This window comes from Engystomops pustulosus, chromosome 9 (assembly GCF_040894005.1).
Source record: "Engystomops pustulosus chromosome 9, aEngPut4.maternal, whole genome shotgun sequence".
Taxonomy (NCBI): domain Eukaryota; kingdom Metazoa; phylum Chordata; class Amphibia; order Anura; family Leptodactylidae; genus Engystomops; species Engystomops pustulosus.
The window spans coordinates 102,033,646-102,050,134 of record NC_092419.1 but is presented as its reverse complement, the minus strand read 5'-3'; the positions used below and the strand labels follow the sequence as shown (position 1 = coordinate 102,050,134).

The following is a 16,489-nucleotide window of genomic DNA, read 5'->3' as shown; positions in this document are numbered from 1 at the left end:
CAAGATGAAGATTCTATGTCAAAACCAGGCAGGAAGGACCCCCCCCGTGCCATGGCTACTGTCTATGATGACCGGCGGCCATGCACGCACAGCTCCCTCCATTCATTTCTATGGGACCAATTTGTCATGCTTTGTGCAGCGCTGCGTAATCTGTGTGCGCTATATGAATAAAGAATTATTACCATTATTATTATTATGGGAACACAGCTGAGCACAGGGTTGTATAGGGTCTCCCATAGAAACAAATGAGGACAGCAGCGCGATCCCGGAGCCCCCCATGCCTTTTGGAGGAATCTGTGGTAATAATTGACATGCCACTGTTTTTTTTTAGCTATGTCTTGAATTAGTTTAAACCCATCCAAAGAATTGTCTTTTGTTTTCTTTTGCAACACATTTAACTAAATAATATCTTTTTCAAATGTATGTATATTATTTATTATGTTTAGTTTATTATTATGGAATCCTAAATAAAGTAGTAAAATAGTAAAGCATCTCAGATACATCAGGAGGTTACGGGGGTGGGGGGGGGGGGGGTAGTCACAATTTCTGTTTTCCAATTAATATTTTTTTAATCCATATGAATATATACACATTTTTTTTTACTCCTCTAATCCCAAATGCCAGAACTGTATTCTTTTATAAATTGCCATTTACAGAGCAATATAGATGGTAAGCTCTTGCGAGCAGGGACTCCTATTGTTCCATATGGTTGTTCTCTGTAATGTAATATTATTTGTATGTGTACCCCATGATCTGCACAGCACTGCAGAATGTGATGGCGTGATTATACTATTTCTGCCCTTGTAGTTGTGCCCACCCAAAATAATGACATCATTGTGCATATAACCCCCATAATACTGGCAAAGGTGAATGCCCATTTCAGCAAATTAATGTAATGGTTTGCGTGATAAAAGTCATACAATTTTCCAATATACTTTCAGTATCAATTTCTCACGGTTTTCTAAATCTCTGCTTGCTGTCATTCTATAGAAAGCAATTTCAGTAAATTACCAAGATCCAGAGGTCCTCCTGTAACTAGGAGTTTTCTGTAAGTCGGTACTGCCAGTACACATAGCCCCCATAAAAGTGATATCCAGATCACACTGTCCCATAATAGTGACATCCAGACCCCCCCGCCCCCCCCCCATAATAGTAACATCCAATACACAAGTCTCCTCAATAAGTGACATTCAGATCACTCTTTCCTCATAATTCTCTCCTCCAGCACGCACTCCCCCCCCCATCCAGATCACATTTCCCCCCATAATTGTGACATCCAGTACACACTGCCCCCATAAAAGTGACATCTAGTACACACTGCCCCCATTATAGTAACATACAGTACACACAGTCCCCATATCCCCCCAGTCCAGTGGCCAGTGATATCCTGACCCCCAGTCCAGTGATATCCCCCCCCCCCCCCCCCCATTCCAGTGACCAGTGATATCCCCCCTAGTCCAGGGGCCAGTGATATTCTCCCCCCCATACTTCAGTTGCCAGTGATATCCCCCCCCCCACCAGTCCAATGGCCAGTGATATCCCCCCCACCAGTCCTGTGATATTCTCCTAGACCAGTTATATTACCTTATCCCAGTGGCTAATGATATCCCTCCTAGACCCCCCAATCCAGTGATATCCTCCCTCAGTCCAGTGGCCAATGATCCCCCCCTAGTCCAGTGGCAAGTGATATCTTCCCACCCTCAGTCCAGTGGTCAGTGATATCCCCCCCTAATCCAGGTATCCCCCCCCTCCCCAATCCAGTCGGCAGTGATATCCCCCCCCCAGTCCAGTGGCGAGTGATTTCTTCCCCCCAGTCCAGTGGCCAATGATATTCCCCGTCCACTGGCCAGTGATTATCCCCCCACAGTCCAGTGGATCCCCTCATGTGGCCAGTGATCCCCTCCTGTGGCCAGTGATCCCCTCCTGTGGCCAGTGATCCCCTCCTGTGGCCAGTGATCTCCCCATGTGGCCAGTGATCCCCTCCCGTGGCCAGTGATCCCCCCTGTGGCCAATGATCCCCTCCCGTGGCCAGTGATCCCCTCCTGTGGCCAGTGATCTCCCCCTGTGGCCAGGGATCCCCTCCTGTGGCCAGTGATCCCCTCCTGTGGCCAGTGATCTCCCCCTGTGGCCAGATATCTCCCCCTGTGGCCAGTGATCTCCCCCTGTGGCCAGATATCTCCCCCTGTGGCCAGTGATCTCCCCATGTGGCCAGTGATCTCCCCTGTAGCCAGTGATCCCCTCCCGTGGCCAGTGATCCCCCCTGTGGCCAATGATCCCCTCCCGTGGCCAGTGATCCCCTCCTGTGGCCAGTGATCTCCCCCTGTGGCCAGGGATCCCCTCCTGTGGCCAGTGATCCCCTCCTGTGGCCAGTGATCTCCCCCTGTGGCCAGTGATCTCCCCCTGTGGCCAGTGATCTCCCCATGTGGCCAGTGATCCCCTCCTGTGGCCAGTGATCCCCTCCTGTGGCCAGTGATCCCCTCCTGTGGCCAGTGATCTCCCCCTGTGGCCAGTGATCTCCCCCTGTGGCCAGTGATCTCCCCCTGTGGCCAGTGATCTCCCCATGTGGCCAGTGATCTCACCCTGTGGCCGGTGATCTCCCCCTGTGGCCAGTGATCGCTAAGGACCCTCCTCACACCAAGCAGCAGCATCTCACAACAGCGATGTGATAAGTGATGGAGCGTACCACCTGACGCAGGGGGTGCTGGAAATTGTTGTGTTCCATTCTATGGATACAGCAACGTGTTATAAGAGCTCAAAGATACGATTTCTTTTTCTAAATGAATTGACACATCATGCCCGTACATTCACATGGAGCAATGTTTTATAAAAGCGCAGCCCTCGCAGTTGAGAAGTGATCGGCGTCCCCTATTTTGCAGTGGTAGCGTCCATGTAGAAAAGGGTCTCTGGGGCTCGGAGCGGCTCAGTGTGATCCGGCGGCGGTGCTGGTGGGAGCGGCTGTCTGTCCGTGTGTCTATTCGGGGGTCTCTGCTGCTCTGTGACACCCTGGACCCCCATCAGTCACAATCCCCTGATAGACCGCACAATGGCCGGTGAGTAGGAGCGGGGGCTGCAGTCTCTGTGCGGATGTATGGGGGGCATGCCCGGGGCCCCTGGCAGGGAGGGGCACTGCCAGGAGTAATACTGGAGGGGAGCCCTGTGCACATCACACTCAGGTGTACTGGGTTGTGTCACTGCTTGCATTGTGTCAGGTGTCACCCTATCATTTTGGGGGCCACATGCTTTTGGGGTGTTATGCTGTGACCCCCTCCTTCCCTGCTCCACCCAGGTCTGAGCTTTTCTCTCTGGCACCTGGCTGCACCCCACTGTACACCCCCCTATTGTATAGTGTACGTAGGGTGAACCCCTGATTTCTCTGCATGTGACAGGTTGTTGGCTGGCGGTCCGCCCTGTCCCCGGGAGCTTGCACTCTACACACAGGTGTCATGTATGATGAGGGATAAGTGCTGACATTCCTGTGCTTTTGTTTTATCCGATGAAATTTGGATTTGACCTTTACGTTGAAGGTTTATTTTGCGTGTATAACCTCCCTACGTGTCTGGTATTTTTCTTGCTCTAGGAGCTTGCACTCTAGTCCACGTCTTACAGGAAGCGGTCATGTGTTTAAATAGCATGATCACACCTTATAGTATTTGGCTGCAGAGATATTATCAGTGCTATGGTGACCCCAGGAGCTTGCACTCTAGTCCGGTCATATGTTTGTATAGCATGATCACCCCTTCTAGTATTTGGCTGCCTGTGGCTGCAGAGATATTGTCAGTGCCATGGTAACCCCAGGAGCTTGCACTTTATAGGATTGTGCTGTTCCCCAGAGCCTTATATAGTGGCCCATCCCCCGTGTGTACAGCCGGTGGCTATCAGGGCTGGAGGATACAAGTTTGGTAGTGAGCTGCCACATCTGATGAGTGCACTGAGACGAGCCTTGTGGAGGATGCAGCAGATTGGAGATCTTGTCACAATGGAGAGAGCAGATGTGCTCATCCCCGGGACGTATCATGGCTGCGTGTGAATCGCCGGGGTATCGGGCGGCTCTGTATCTGGGTCCAGGAGCTTACACCTTAGTAGTGATGATTGACCGCGGGGTGTGATGTGATCGGAGATCAGATTTCCATATCAGTCACATTCCCGGATTGCTATTTATTACCTATGTATAAAATTACGATACATGAAGAATTGGCAGCAGTGACCCCCAAATATCACAAGAGCAGGACCCTTGTCCCCCCATAAAGGCCACAGCTCCTCCATTTACAGTAGATAGTATCTGCCTGACAGAGGACCAGGCCTTGTATTTCATAGTTTTTTAAAGGGATTTTTCCAGGTTCAGTAAAAGCCCTTGGGGTGTGGGGGTTACTACAAGACTGAAGGGTCTGGAGGACCCCCGCTTCCAGCAGCAGCTCCTCTCTTCTGGACTATGTGGCTTCAGCTCCTGTCAGATTATAAATGATGACACCACATATGTTATAGGAAAAGTCCGGTGGCTGCTTTCTTCTGAAAACAGCGCCACACCTGACCACGGGTAGTGCGTGGTATTGCAACATGGCTCCATTCATTTCTATACTGCTGAGCCGCAATACCGGCACATACCATGGTCAGATGTGGTGCTGTTTTTGGGGAAAAACAAACATGTTTTCAGCTATCAGACAACATTTTAATGGCAGCTGAGCCAATGACTGGACTTGGTGATCCCTGAGGCACCACATGGACAGTGTACAGGACATAATCGTCACCCTACAGAGACTGGGGCGAGTATCTGCTGTTATAAACCTTGGAAAACCCCTGTAAGTGAAGAGGAAGTGCACATACTCAGACAGCGAGGATAGTGATCAGTGGGGGTCCTAGCAATCAGACCCCCTCTGGTGAGGCACACATCGCCCTGCACTAAGGATGGGATTTTATTACTATTGCACAATTTATAGGGGTTTCCCACAATCCTGATTGCTGTGAGCCCCCACTTTTTACTAGAATGGGGGACCATGTATCCTGTAGATATTGAATGGAGCGACATTGCATATACTTTACCCCTAAAACATATACTCAAGCCCCCATTAATGTGGCATTTAGCCACATGTGTGTAAATAGATTCCATAATAAACACAGGAAGGCGGCACCTCAATGCCATGGCAGGTGCCCAGACCCATAGTAATACACAATGGAGCTATGGGTGGCACTGGTGGTGCAGATACACCTAGTTTCTTGTATATGAGGGTCCACCAGATGCACAATCATAAACAATGGGGGGGCATAGGTGAGTGCAGACATCCCTTATACCTCTGTGTATGAGTGTCCACCGTACCCACCCTTATAGACAAGGGGGTGGCATGGGTGGGCACAGACGCACCTAGTCCCTTATATGTGTGGGTCCATCAGATGTACAATAATAGACAAGGGGGTGGCACGGGTGAGTGAAGACATCCCTTATGCCCCAGTGTATGAGGGTCCGCCATAACCACCCTTATAGACAAGGGGGTGGCACGGGTGGGAACACCTAGTCCCTTATATATGGGGGTCCATCAGATGCACATTAATAGACAAGGGGTTGACATGGGTGGGTGCAGTTACATTGATTCCACTGTATATGAATGAGGGTCCACCAGGTGCACACTAATAGACAAGAGGGTGGCACGGGTGGGTATAGTCACACCTACTCCCTTGTATATGAGGGTCCACCGGATGCACATACTACATGCATCAAGACCCAGGGGCTACTTGTCCTTGCCTTTAGCTGGCCATATATAAAAAGCTAGACACCGGATGACTCAAACACACAGAGATTATGCCAGTCACCCAGCTTTCCAAGTCTCCAGGGGTCTGTGTGACAGAGGTTATACCAGTCACGCAGCTTTCCTAGTCTCCAGGGGTCTGTGTGACAGGGTTTATGACAGTCACCCAGCTTTCCTAGTCTCCAGGGGTCTGTGTGACAGATTAATGCCAGTCACCCAGCTTTCCTAGTCTCCAGTGGTCTGTGTGACAGAGCAATGACAGAGGTTATGCCAGTCACCCAGCTTTCCTAGTCTCCAGGGGTCTGTGTGACAGAGCAATGACAGAGGTTATGCCAGTCACCCAGCTTTCCTAGTCTCCAGTGGTCTGTGTGACAGAGCAATGACAGAGGTTATGCCAGTCACCCAGCTTTCCTAGTCTCCAGTGGTCTGTGTGACAGAGCAATGACAGAGGTTATGCCAGTCACCCAGCTTTCCTAGTCTCCAGGGGTCTGTGTGACGGAGGTTATGCCAGTCACCCAGCTTTCCTAGTCTCCAGGGGTCTGTGTGACAGATTAATGCCAGTCACCCAGCTTTCCTAGTCTCCAGTGGTCTGTGTGACAGAGCAATGACAGAGGTTATGCCAGTCACCCAGCTTTCCTAGTCTCCAGGGGTCTGTGTGTATGACCAGTCACCCAGCTTTTTTTCTGTGAAATAACTTACAGTATACTCTTGGCTTCCCTGAGGCAGGTAGGTGCCTCGGTGAGGTAACATCGGCTGATGCCTCCAGCCCTGACATGACACCTCCACGTTGCACCCCATTTGTAATTTGATGTTCCTCATTATCCCTTACAAGGAGCCGGAGAGAAATGAATGGGGGGAAATGTTGTAAATCATTAGTCTTTTTGGCCGGGGCCTGGCAGATAAGGTTTATTATGTGCAGAGATGATTCATTCTTCACACATTAACATTTATTGATGTGATCCTCGCAGAAGAGCGGCCGCCATAGTCACCTCCTGCTGCCACCGGGGATGAGGGCTCCCCCTACAGGTGGAGAGAGGTACTGCATCACCTGGATGATGGGTGATGCTGTACGTACTCATCACACATACAATAGAATTTTTTTCGGTTGTCCCCAGGTTTGTCTATCAATATCTGATGGGCGATGGGGGGCGACCGCTCTCCTGCACAGGTCTTGTGTACTGAGCGTGGAGGCGTCCTATTGGTTGTCACCCACCTTTTCCAGGGGCAGATAAAATGTATAGACATTGGAACAGTAGGACGGATATTTGCCATAGTATTGGTATCCAGCTTTCCCTCTATACTATGGGCGCGTGATGTCTCGCCCCGTTGCCTTGTAACCTGAGCGCTTAAATAAACCCGACAATTGTTATTTGTGGCGTCTCATTAGCGACTTCATTATATGAAATGTGAGCACCTGGAAGGAGTGGTCCCCGGATCCCCCTCTCTCCGACAAGTTCCTCCAGGGACGCCGACGTCTCAGAAGACGCTCAGATACTTTTTCAATTGTTATTTTCATGACATTTAAGTCGTGGATATTTTTAGCGGTTAATGTAAGCTCTTGGGACGAGGGCGATTATACCTTAGTGTATCCTCTGCCTGCTCGGGGGGCCGCTGATATTCACGATACATTGAGTAGAGTAGATGTCAGACCGGTGGCGTCTGATCATTCACACTCCTTCACGCCTGAATAATTGGGGTTAGGGGGTCCCCATTCCTGATGTGTATAAACTGCAATGTATCTTACTAGGGAAAGGCTTGAAAGACAATTCCTCAATGTAATATTGAATGTAGCTTATTAGCGGCACCACTAGACCTTGTATCTGGTTCCTATAACCCGGGTCCGGTTGTAGGACGCCGCGTCCATGATACACCAGGGTCCGGAGCCTAAGGTTCTCGATGGAATGAATAGCGTCTGGTGTCTAATATGAGATTTTCGTGAACTCCGCGTCCCCCCTGGCTCCAGTTCTAGGACGGAAGCGCCAATAGCCGTTATCCAAGCAAATATTATGTGTGTTTGTTTGGACTTGATTAAATGTTGAGGATTGTAGGGATCAGGACGAGGGGGGGCGGGATCTCAGACGCTACTCCTGGATAGTGGAATATTTTGGGAGCTCTTCCTGCTCTTCTCCTGGTAAATATTTGCCAAATAGTCTTTGTTCCCAAGTGTCCACATTGTCCTAGACATTCTCCAGTCCGGACAACTGACACACTGTGACGACACGTCCAGCTTCTATCACTAGGAAGGTCTATGGAGATTACTGTCACCCAGCTTTTCCTAACTAAATGCTATTGCTTTTCAGTAGCCTTGGAAAGTTGCATGCAACTGCTGCTCAAGGGCATAACAGAAGGGGTGACCAGGAAGGGATCTCTTCCACAAATAACTGGTGCAGATTTTCGTGTTTCACCTGTAGTTTTCATCCAACTTTCCAAGACCCCTTAATGGCAAAGTAATGCAACTTGTACATCTCCTCTCCTGTATAGGCAGATCTGCAGGGGCTTGGAAAGCTGAGTTTATTGCAGATACAACTATGAAAATCTGTCTGGTATTGGGGTGTATTCAGATGGAGCTCTCACTTAACCACAGACCAACAAAAATGCCTTATTGTGGTTTGGTTACACCCAACAGTCCAAATACACCCTTAGAAGGATTCTGTGCTGTGCTGACATCAGGTTCATTGTGCATGTAACCACTGAGCCAGCCCTTGGCTTCATTGGTCATGTGTTGTGGTGCTGTGACCAGGGAATAGGCTCAGTAATTGTTTCATAGTGCTAAGAGTCATAAGATCGGGTATTGGCCCAGTAGATACATGTGCCATAGTACGGAGACCAGGGGTTGGCTTAGTGGTCATGTGCCATAGTGCGGAGACCAGGGATTGGCTCAGTGGTCATGTGCAATAGTGCGGAGACCAGGGATTGGCTCAGTGGTCATGTGCAATAGTGCGGAGACCAGGGGTTGGCTCAATAGTCATGTGCCATAGTGCAGAGACCAGGGATTGGCTCAGTGGTCATGTGCCATAATGCGGAGACCAATGGTTGGCTCAGTGTTGGCTCAGTGATCAGGTAGTGCTGTGACCAATGATTGGCTCAGTGATCAGCTAGTGCTGTGACCAATGATTGGCTCAGTGATCAGCTAGTGCTGTGACCAATGATTGGCTCAGTGATCAGCTAGTGCTGTGACCAATGATTGGCTCAGTGATCAGCTAGTGCTGTGACCAATGATTGGCTCAGTGATCAGCTAGTGCTGTGACCAATGATTGGCTCAGTGATCAGCTAGTGCTGTGACCAATGATTGGCTCAGTGATCAGCTAGTGCTGTGACCAATGATTGGCTCAGTGATCAGCTAGTGCTGTGACCAATGATTGGCTCAGTGATCAGCTAGTGCTGTGACCAATGATTGGCTCAGTGATCAGCTAGTGCTGTGACCAATGATTGGCTCAGTGATCAGCTAGTGCTGTGACCAATGATTGGCTCAGTGATCAGCTAGTGCTGTGACCAATGATTGGCTCAGTGATCAGCTAGTGCTGTGACCAATGATTGGCTCAGTGATCAGCTAGTGCTGTGACCAATGATTGGCTCAGTGATCAGCTAGTGCTGTGACCAATGATTGGCTCAGTGATCAGCTAGTGCTGTGACCAATGATTGGCTCAGTGATCAGCTAGTGCTGTGACCAATGATTGGCTCAGTGATCAGCTAGTGCTGTGACCAATGATTGGCTCAGTGATCAGCTAGTGCTGTGACCAATGATTGGCTCAGTGATCAGCTAGTGCTGTGACCAATGATTGGCTCAGTGATCAGCTAGTGCTGTGACCAATGATTGGCTCAGTGATCAGCTAGTGCTGTGACCAATGATTGGCTCAGTGATCAGCTAGTGCTGTGACCAATGATTGGCTCAGTGATCAGCTAGTGCTGTGACCAATGATTGGCTCAGTGATCAGCTAGTGCTGTGACCAATGATTGGCTCAGTGATCAGCTAGTGCTGTGACCAATGATTGGCTCAGTGATCAGCTAGTGCTGTGACCAATGATTGGCTCAGTGATCAGCTAGTGCTGTGACCAATGATTGGCTCAGTGATCAGCTAGTGCTGTGACCAATGATTGGCTCAGTGATCAGCTAGTGCTGTGACCAATGATTGGCTCAGTGATCAGCTAGTGCTGTGACCAATGATTGGCTCAGTGATCAGCTAGTGCTGTGACCAATGATTGGCTCAGTGATCAGCTAGTGCTGTGACCAATGATTGGCTCAGTGATCAGCTAGTGCTGTGACCAATGATTGGCTCAGTGATCAGCTAGTGCTGTGACCAATGATTGGCTCAGTGATCAGCTAGTGCTGTGACCAATGATTGGCTCAGTGATCAGCTAGTGCTGTGACCAATGATTGGCTCAGTGATCAGGTAGTGCAATGATGCAGGGGTTGGCTCAGTGATCAGCTAGTGCTGTGACCAATGATTGGCTCAGTGATCAGGTAGTGCAGTGGTGCAGGGGTCGGCTCAGTGATCAGGTAGTGCAGTGGTGCAGGGGTCGGCTCAGTGATCAGGTAGTGCAGTGGTGCAGGGGTCGGCTCAGTGATCAGGTAGTGCAGTGGTGCAGGGGTCGGCTCAGTGATCAGGTAGTGCAGTGGTGCAGGGGTTGGCTCAGTGATCAGGTAGTGCAGTGATGCAGGGGTGGCTCAGTGATCATGTGTAGAGTGAATATGATCTGCAGACTCTTGTGCCTTTGCCCTCAGTTATAGGGATAGGCTTCTACTTTCCAATCCGTGGTCATGTGCTCCTTGTGGTCTCGGCTCCTCCATCACTTTCGGCAGACAACATTCCCTCCCTGCGGTGACCTCAGCCCGCGCCTGTTGTGCCAGAGCCGCCGTCTGCAAAATATTAGCGGAGAAGAGGGGTGAGAGCGCTTCCTCATCTCTCGCCAGGACTCTGCTCCCATATTTATGTTAAGCGTTTTACCAGGAAACATCCTGAGAGATAAATACATCATGTCCAGGTAGGTTCTGGAATGTGTAACTATGACAGCGGATCCGCAGCTGCCCATTAACCCCTTCCTGCTCCAGGACTGTCTCTAGGAGGGCGACTGCAGGACCTGCCCCCGGGTGTGCGGGTACCTGCGGAGTGACAGCCAGGACCCATCTATTGTCGCCTCGTGTCAGGAAATTGCAGCTGATCCCATGGTTATCCGCACTATCTCCGCACTTCCCCTCACCCCATCACTTTCATGTCATCGCAGGGAGGGAAAGTGGAGACGTTTCCAGCTCTCGCTTTTATCTTTTTTGCAGAATGGAAAAGTCTAGATGTGGTTTTTTTTTGTTTTCTAATAAAGGGGGAGGGGGACGTTAGATAAACGGAGGCTTCCCTTCTTCTCTCCAGTGGGGGGTGGGGGAGATCTGAACCCTGAAAACCACGGCTATTGTGTGGGGACAACTTTTGGGATAACCATTGAAACCAAAAGATGTTACCCAGGGTTTGGACTGGCCTGACGGCTGCCCAACAGGATTGGGACTTTAATAGAGCTGCGGAGAAGGTTCCCCTTCAGAAATGGGAGGCTCCCCCTCCTCCCCCCCCCCCCCCCCCCCAAAAAAAAAAAAATCTGGGTTACCTTTCTTCGGACTGAGACTTGTTGCAGTGATTCTTCTTCAAAACTGGATGCACCAGGGTGAAGGGTTGTAAAGCAAGCACACTGACATATTTATGTGTCCTCCCTCTTAAGCCCTTGCTTTTATGGGAAAAAAGGTTTTAACAATGATGCAAATGAGCCTGAGAGGCTTCTTAGATGTCAATGGAGCTGTAGCCCCTCATTTGCATAATTTTATCATGGCAGAGGGGGCACACACCAGTATGTCTTTGTGCTTGGTTTACAATCCTTCATCCTGGTGGTAGATTTCCTTTTAAGTAGAGCTTTGGAACAGCTCCCCGACACAACTGGGTACCCAAGGTTTGTATTGGGACCTGTGGGGAGCTGTGAGAGGGATTCCTTAAACACCCGGGTGCCTCGGTCTTGGCCTGGGACCTAGATGAAGCTAAATTACTCTGGGTGCCCATGGTTTGGATTGGGACTTCAATAGAGCTGTGGGGTGGGTTTCCCGGGTTTGGACTGGGACCTTGATAGAGCTGTGCAGGGGCACCCCAATAAAACTGGGGACCAGGGTTTGAACTAGGACCTGTACGGAGCTGTGTGACAGATCCCTTAAATACCCGGGTGCCCAGTGCTGAACTGGGACCTAGATGGAGCTCTATTACAGATTGGGTGCGCACGGTTTGTGCTGGGACCTAGATGGAGCTCTATTACAGATTGGGTGCGCACGGTTTGTGCTGGGACCTAGATGGAGCTCTATTACAGATTAGGTGCGCACGGTTTGTGCTGGGACCTAGATGGAGCTCTATTACAGATGGAGCGATATTACAGATTGGGTGTCCATGGTTTGTGCTAGGACCTAGAGCGGTGCAGCACTTCCCCCTACAAAACTGGGTGCCTTGGGTTTGGACTAGGACTTTGATAGATCTGTCCGATCCCCTACACATTCGGGTGCCCGGAGTTCGGACTATTAGCGATAGTGATTTTCATATAAATGGCGATTCCCCTTTAAATTGAATTTCAGCAAAAATAAGTCTATGAGTTGCAGAGATTTTGTCTGAGCAGATGACCTTGTTATGATTTAGAGGGCCTATAATCATATATTTAACACTACGTGACCCGCTTTATTAGCGATGGCGATTGACCCTTGTAATTACTGGAGTATTGATGGTTCTGCTGGGGAAAAGGTGAATATTTGCGGTGCGTGAGTCATTGATAAAAATCGCATATATAATAATATAATAGAAGGTGATAGAAGGACTGGGGGGGGGGGGGTGGTGAGCGGTCGGCCTGTGCCCCCCTATGTGGTCACACCGCCTGCCATGTGCCATCGGAGATGCTATTAGCTTGGTGTTGTCTGTGTAAATGGATTGTATAGTGGAGATCAATGGGGTGGGAGGATATGCTTACTATAGCAGCTATTATGTTGGTCCCCAGTGCATTTTGGACAACCCCTTTAAGGAATGCAAAAAACATGGCTGCTTTATAGTAAAAGGTAGCGCCACACCTGTCTACAGGCTATGTGTGGTATTGCAGAGTGTATGGGCTGCTGAGCCCTCTGCATGTCCGGCTGATGTTATCAGTGCCCCCCAGGCATAGAAAGTTCCTTTTGCTGATAATTTTAGCTGGAAGTGCATGGTAATGGGGGGAGTCACGGGAAATAACTTGTCAACAAGCGTAGTGTCTCGTGTCTGTGGCCATCCTGGGCAAGAGTCGGCTCTAGGACCCAGGGGCTCCTGCCACAATTACTTAGCGAAAATATAAAATTAAACTAATATATTACGGCTGGTGAAAAGTACCTGGATCGGGTTTTCTGGGAGCAGAGAGTTTGTCTTGGCTGCGGAGCTGGGGATAGGTCTAATGAAGCCAGACCAGGGATGGAGCTGGCAAACCGGGAACGCTGCCAACGTGAGCGCAAACTCCCCCGTTGACTTCCATTTAACTGTTACCCCTCGCCGTTCCGTCTCTACTTCTCAGAGAATAGCGGAGGACCCCCACCCACCCCCCTCCATGCCAGATGCAATTATAGGGTGAATGTGGGGGCAGGGTCCAAGGTGAGGGGTCCCAAATGTACAGCTACTTGGGAGGGCGGCTTATGGAGAAAAGCCCCTTTCACAGGGCTCCGTCTATAGCAGGAGGGATTGTAGTGTTTCACCTCCCGCCATTGTGTGATAGGGGGCCCCAAACCCTAAAAGTAATATGTGCACGCTGCCATATGGGTCCTGTGCTGCAGAATCCTGGTTAAAGGGGTTTCATACCTTCATGTCGTGCCTGCAATCTATTGTTCACTGTTATCAGCCACTTCATGATTGCATCCATTATTTATGGGTGACTAATAAAACTTCCCTTATTTATATAGCGCACACAGATTACGCAGCGCTGCACAGAGATCAGATCAGTCCCTGTCCCCAATGGGGCTCACAATCTAATCACCTACCAGTATGTTTTGGAGTGTGGGAGGAAACCGGAGAAAACCCACACAAACACGGAGAAAACATACAAACTCTATGCAGATGTTGACCCTGGGACTTGAACCCAGGACCCCAGCGCTGCAAGGCTGTAATGCTGTAATGCTAACCACTCATACAACTAACCTAGATGTATTATCATACACGGACACCGGGTGCTTCAATACATTTGCACCAATGGGCCGAGTGTGCATGTGTTTGCAGGAAATCGGGTGAGAAAGCTGCCATCTGTGCCATCTCCATCTTGTCTATCACTCCCACAGTTTACACGAGATCCCGAGGAAATGTTTGGGTTCTTCTCACAGTCATTTATTGTATGTGACTCCAGCCGATAGGATCGGGCATGTTGGAATATAGTCTACCCAGTCCTGACCACTTTTATGAACGTTCGTCCTTTTAGCAGTACCTCTGCTACCAGTCCCCGTCTTGGCACCAGGGTTACTCTGTGCAGAATTCCAGCAGCACAAACCAAACATGGCTCCAGGCGGGATGAAAGCCTTGTTTACCGGGCCCCTCTGTCTTTTTAGCTCACAGTCACTCGGACTTGGCTGCTTTATGACACAAGGGTGGTCTTTACGAGGGGTCCGCTGTGACCCCGCCGGGCGAGCTGTATAGACAGGGCCTCCAAATCCTTTTTTCACACCTCACGTGATGGGACAGTCTCTGTTGGGTAGACATCACTTTTATTGACATGTCCTGAAAGAGGCTTTCACAAGGAGCCAGATTTAGCGTCTGAGCCAGAAAGGGGGGGCCACAGGGGTGTGGGGGGCACCGGCTGAATTAACAACTGGACGTCATTAACGGGGACATGTGTCACAAATACTAATGAGAAGAGACGCTCAAGGCCAAGTTTAGGTGCAGGAATCTTCTCACAATGTACTAAAAGTGGTCATCTGGGGAATTGGTCTGGGGGCTTTGGTCCATCTTTGGCATTTATGGCCCCCGGCAATGAGCTTCCACCTGTGACTCTCCAGCTGCTGCGAAACTACAAGTCGCATGTTGTCAGGCTGGAAATTTTCCACCTCTATACAGAACACATGCAAACTTGGCCGAACTGAGTGTGCATGTGCATTGTGGTAGGACAGAGAATAGCTAAAGGTTTGATTTGCAGAATAGGTGATCACGTGTTTGTACAATGGGGGTCTGACCTCCAGGACCTCAGGGAAAACAGGTTTGTTTACCTGAATGCATGGAGCAGCATCAATCGTGTAGACGGTGAATGGAGGGGCAGGACACACCCCCATTTTGGGTATAAAGGACCCCCATTTTTTTTTTTTTTTTTTTAATCCGTAGTGGTCCGACTGCTAGGCCGTACCATGTGGATTAAACAACCCCTTTAATAGACCCAGATATGGTGTACGCCCTATATGCAGCTCATTACAGGGCCAAGGATCCTAATAAAAATTGGTGTTTACTAAAAAATTTTCGACTTTTTACTAAGATATGTCTTGGTTATGTTCCAAAAGCAGGAAGGGGCGCGCTGCATACTTGGGTTACGGGAGGATTTTCTTTCCGTTTCATCTGGAATTCCAGGATTTGTAGATGTGACAGTGATAAAGCACTGGAAAAGCTGATATTATAGGGGTAAGGTACTGAAATAGCCGGAATGATCCATAATGGGATAATAGGCGTATGCAGGAATCCGTGCAATGGGGGGCGCCGCAGGGATTAGTATTGTAAATGTATATAGAGACCACAACGTGCAGCCGGGCCTTGTATACAGGGACACACAATAATGGGCTGGGGGCCGGACGCACAAGCTGAGGTGGTCTTTTAATGCACTGTATGCAAAGGTTGAATGGGGTGGGGGGTCCGCGCTGTAATAGAAGCCTGGATGTGGGGGGTCCGTGCCCATAGAGACGTGAAGAGGTTCGGAATGGAAGGAATTGTATGCTGGGGGTCTCCACATACAGTGCAAAAAGCTATTTGGATCCCCCTCCCCTCTCCTCCCGGATTCACTGCCAATTAGAGAGAGGAGCCGCGCAGCTGAGGATTGAGGCAGCGTTGTCATGGCGACTGGAGATGGTGATGACATCACTCCGTTATTATGGGATGGAGGCGGCGATGTCATCAGGTTGGATAGGCCCAATAACTAGAATCATGCACTCCCATTTAAATAGGGTAAAATTGGAACAACTTGCACCATAGACTGACAGGCGGAAGATTCCCATATAGTGACACGATATAGATTTTCCGGAGGTCAGATGTATGTGCTATGGAGAGGGGAGGGGGCGCATGTCTTGTCACGGATTACGGGGACATCAGTCAGTACGGTGCGGGATGATGGATAAGTAATTACATATTACCGGACGGCTGTCTCCCACTCACCGAGGATTATTCCCGGGTAATAACGTCACCGCCATCAGTGGCAGAAAGCTGTGACTGATTTAGTCTGAGGCCCCGAGGATCGATAGGAGGAGCTGGGAATAAATGTTTTATTATAGAGCATGTCACCCGGGGATATGAGAACAGCATCCTATATCACCCTGCCGCCGCTCTATATGATGTACTGCGCAAGCCCTCTGCCTTCCCCAGCACATCACTCTCATACTACAGGGCTTAAAGGGAGTGTGTCAGCCCATCTGAGCAGACGGACTGCCGCCAGTCATAGGTATCATACAGCAGGACTGTGAAATATAGATTTATATTCCAAAAAATGTCCCCACACTGCTGTGCACAGCACCTTCCATTCAGTAAAAACAGTAGCCTTGCACAC

The 16,489-nt window shown here is 49.7% G+C and overlaps 1 protein-coding gene across 1 annotated transcript in view; it reads left to right on the top strand.

The window, feature by feature from the left end:
* The first annotated feature begins 2,920 nt into the window (after window positions 1–2,920).
* The window catches only part of PLXNA3 (plexin A3), a 66,415-nt gene continuing 52,846 nt past the window's right edge, over window positions 2,921–16,489 (top strand). The window contains exon 1 of the mRNA XM_072124935.1: window positions 2,921–3,050. The gene's annotated coding sequence lies outside the window, so the exon portion shown is untranslated. The remainder of the gene's footprint in view (window positions 3,051–16,489) is intronic.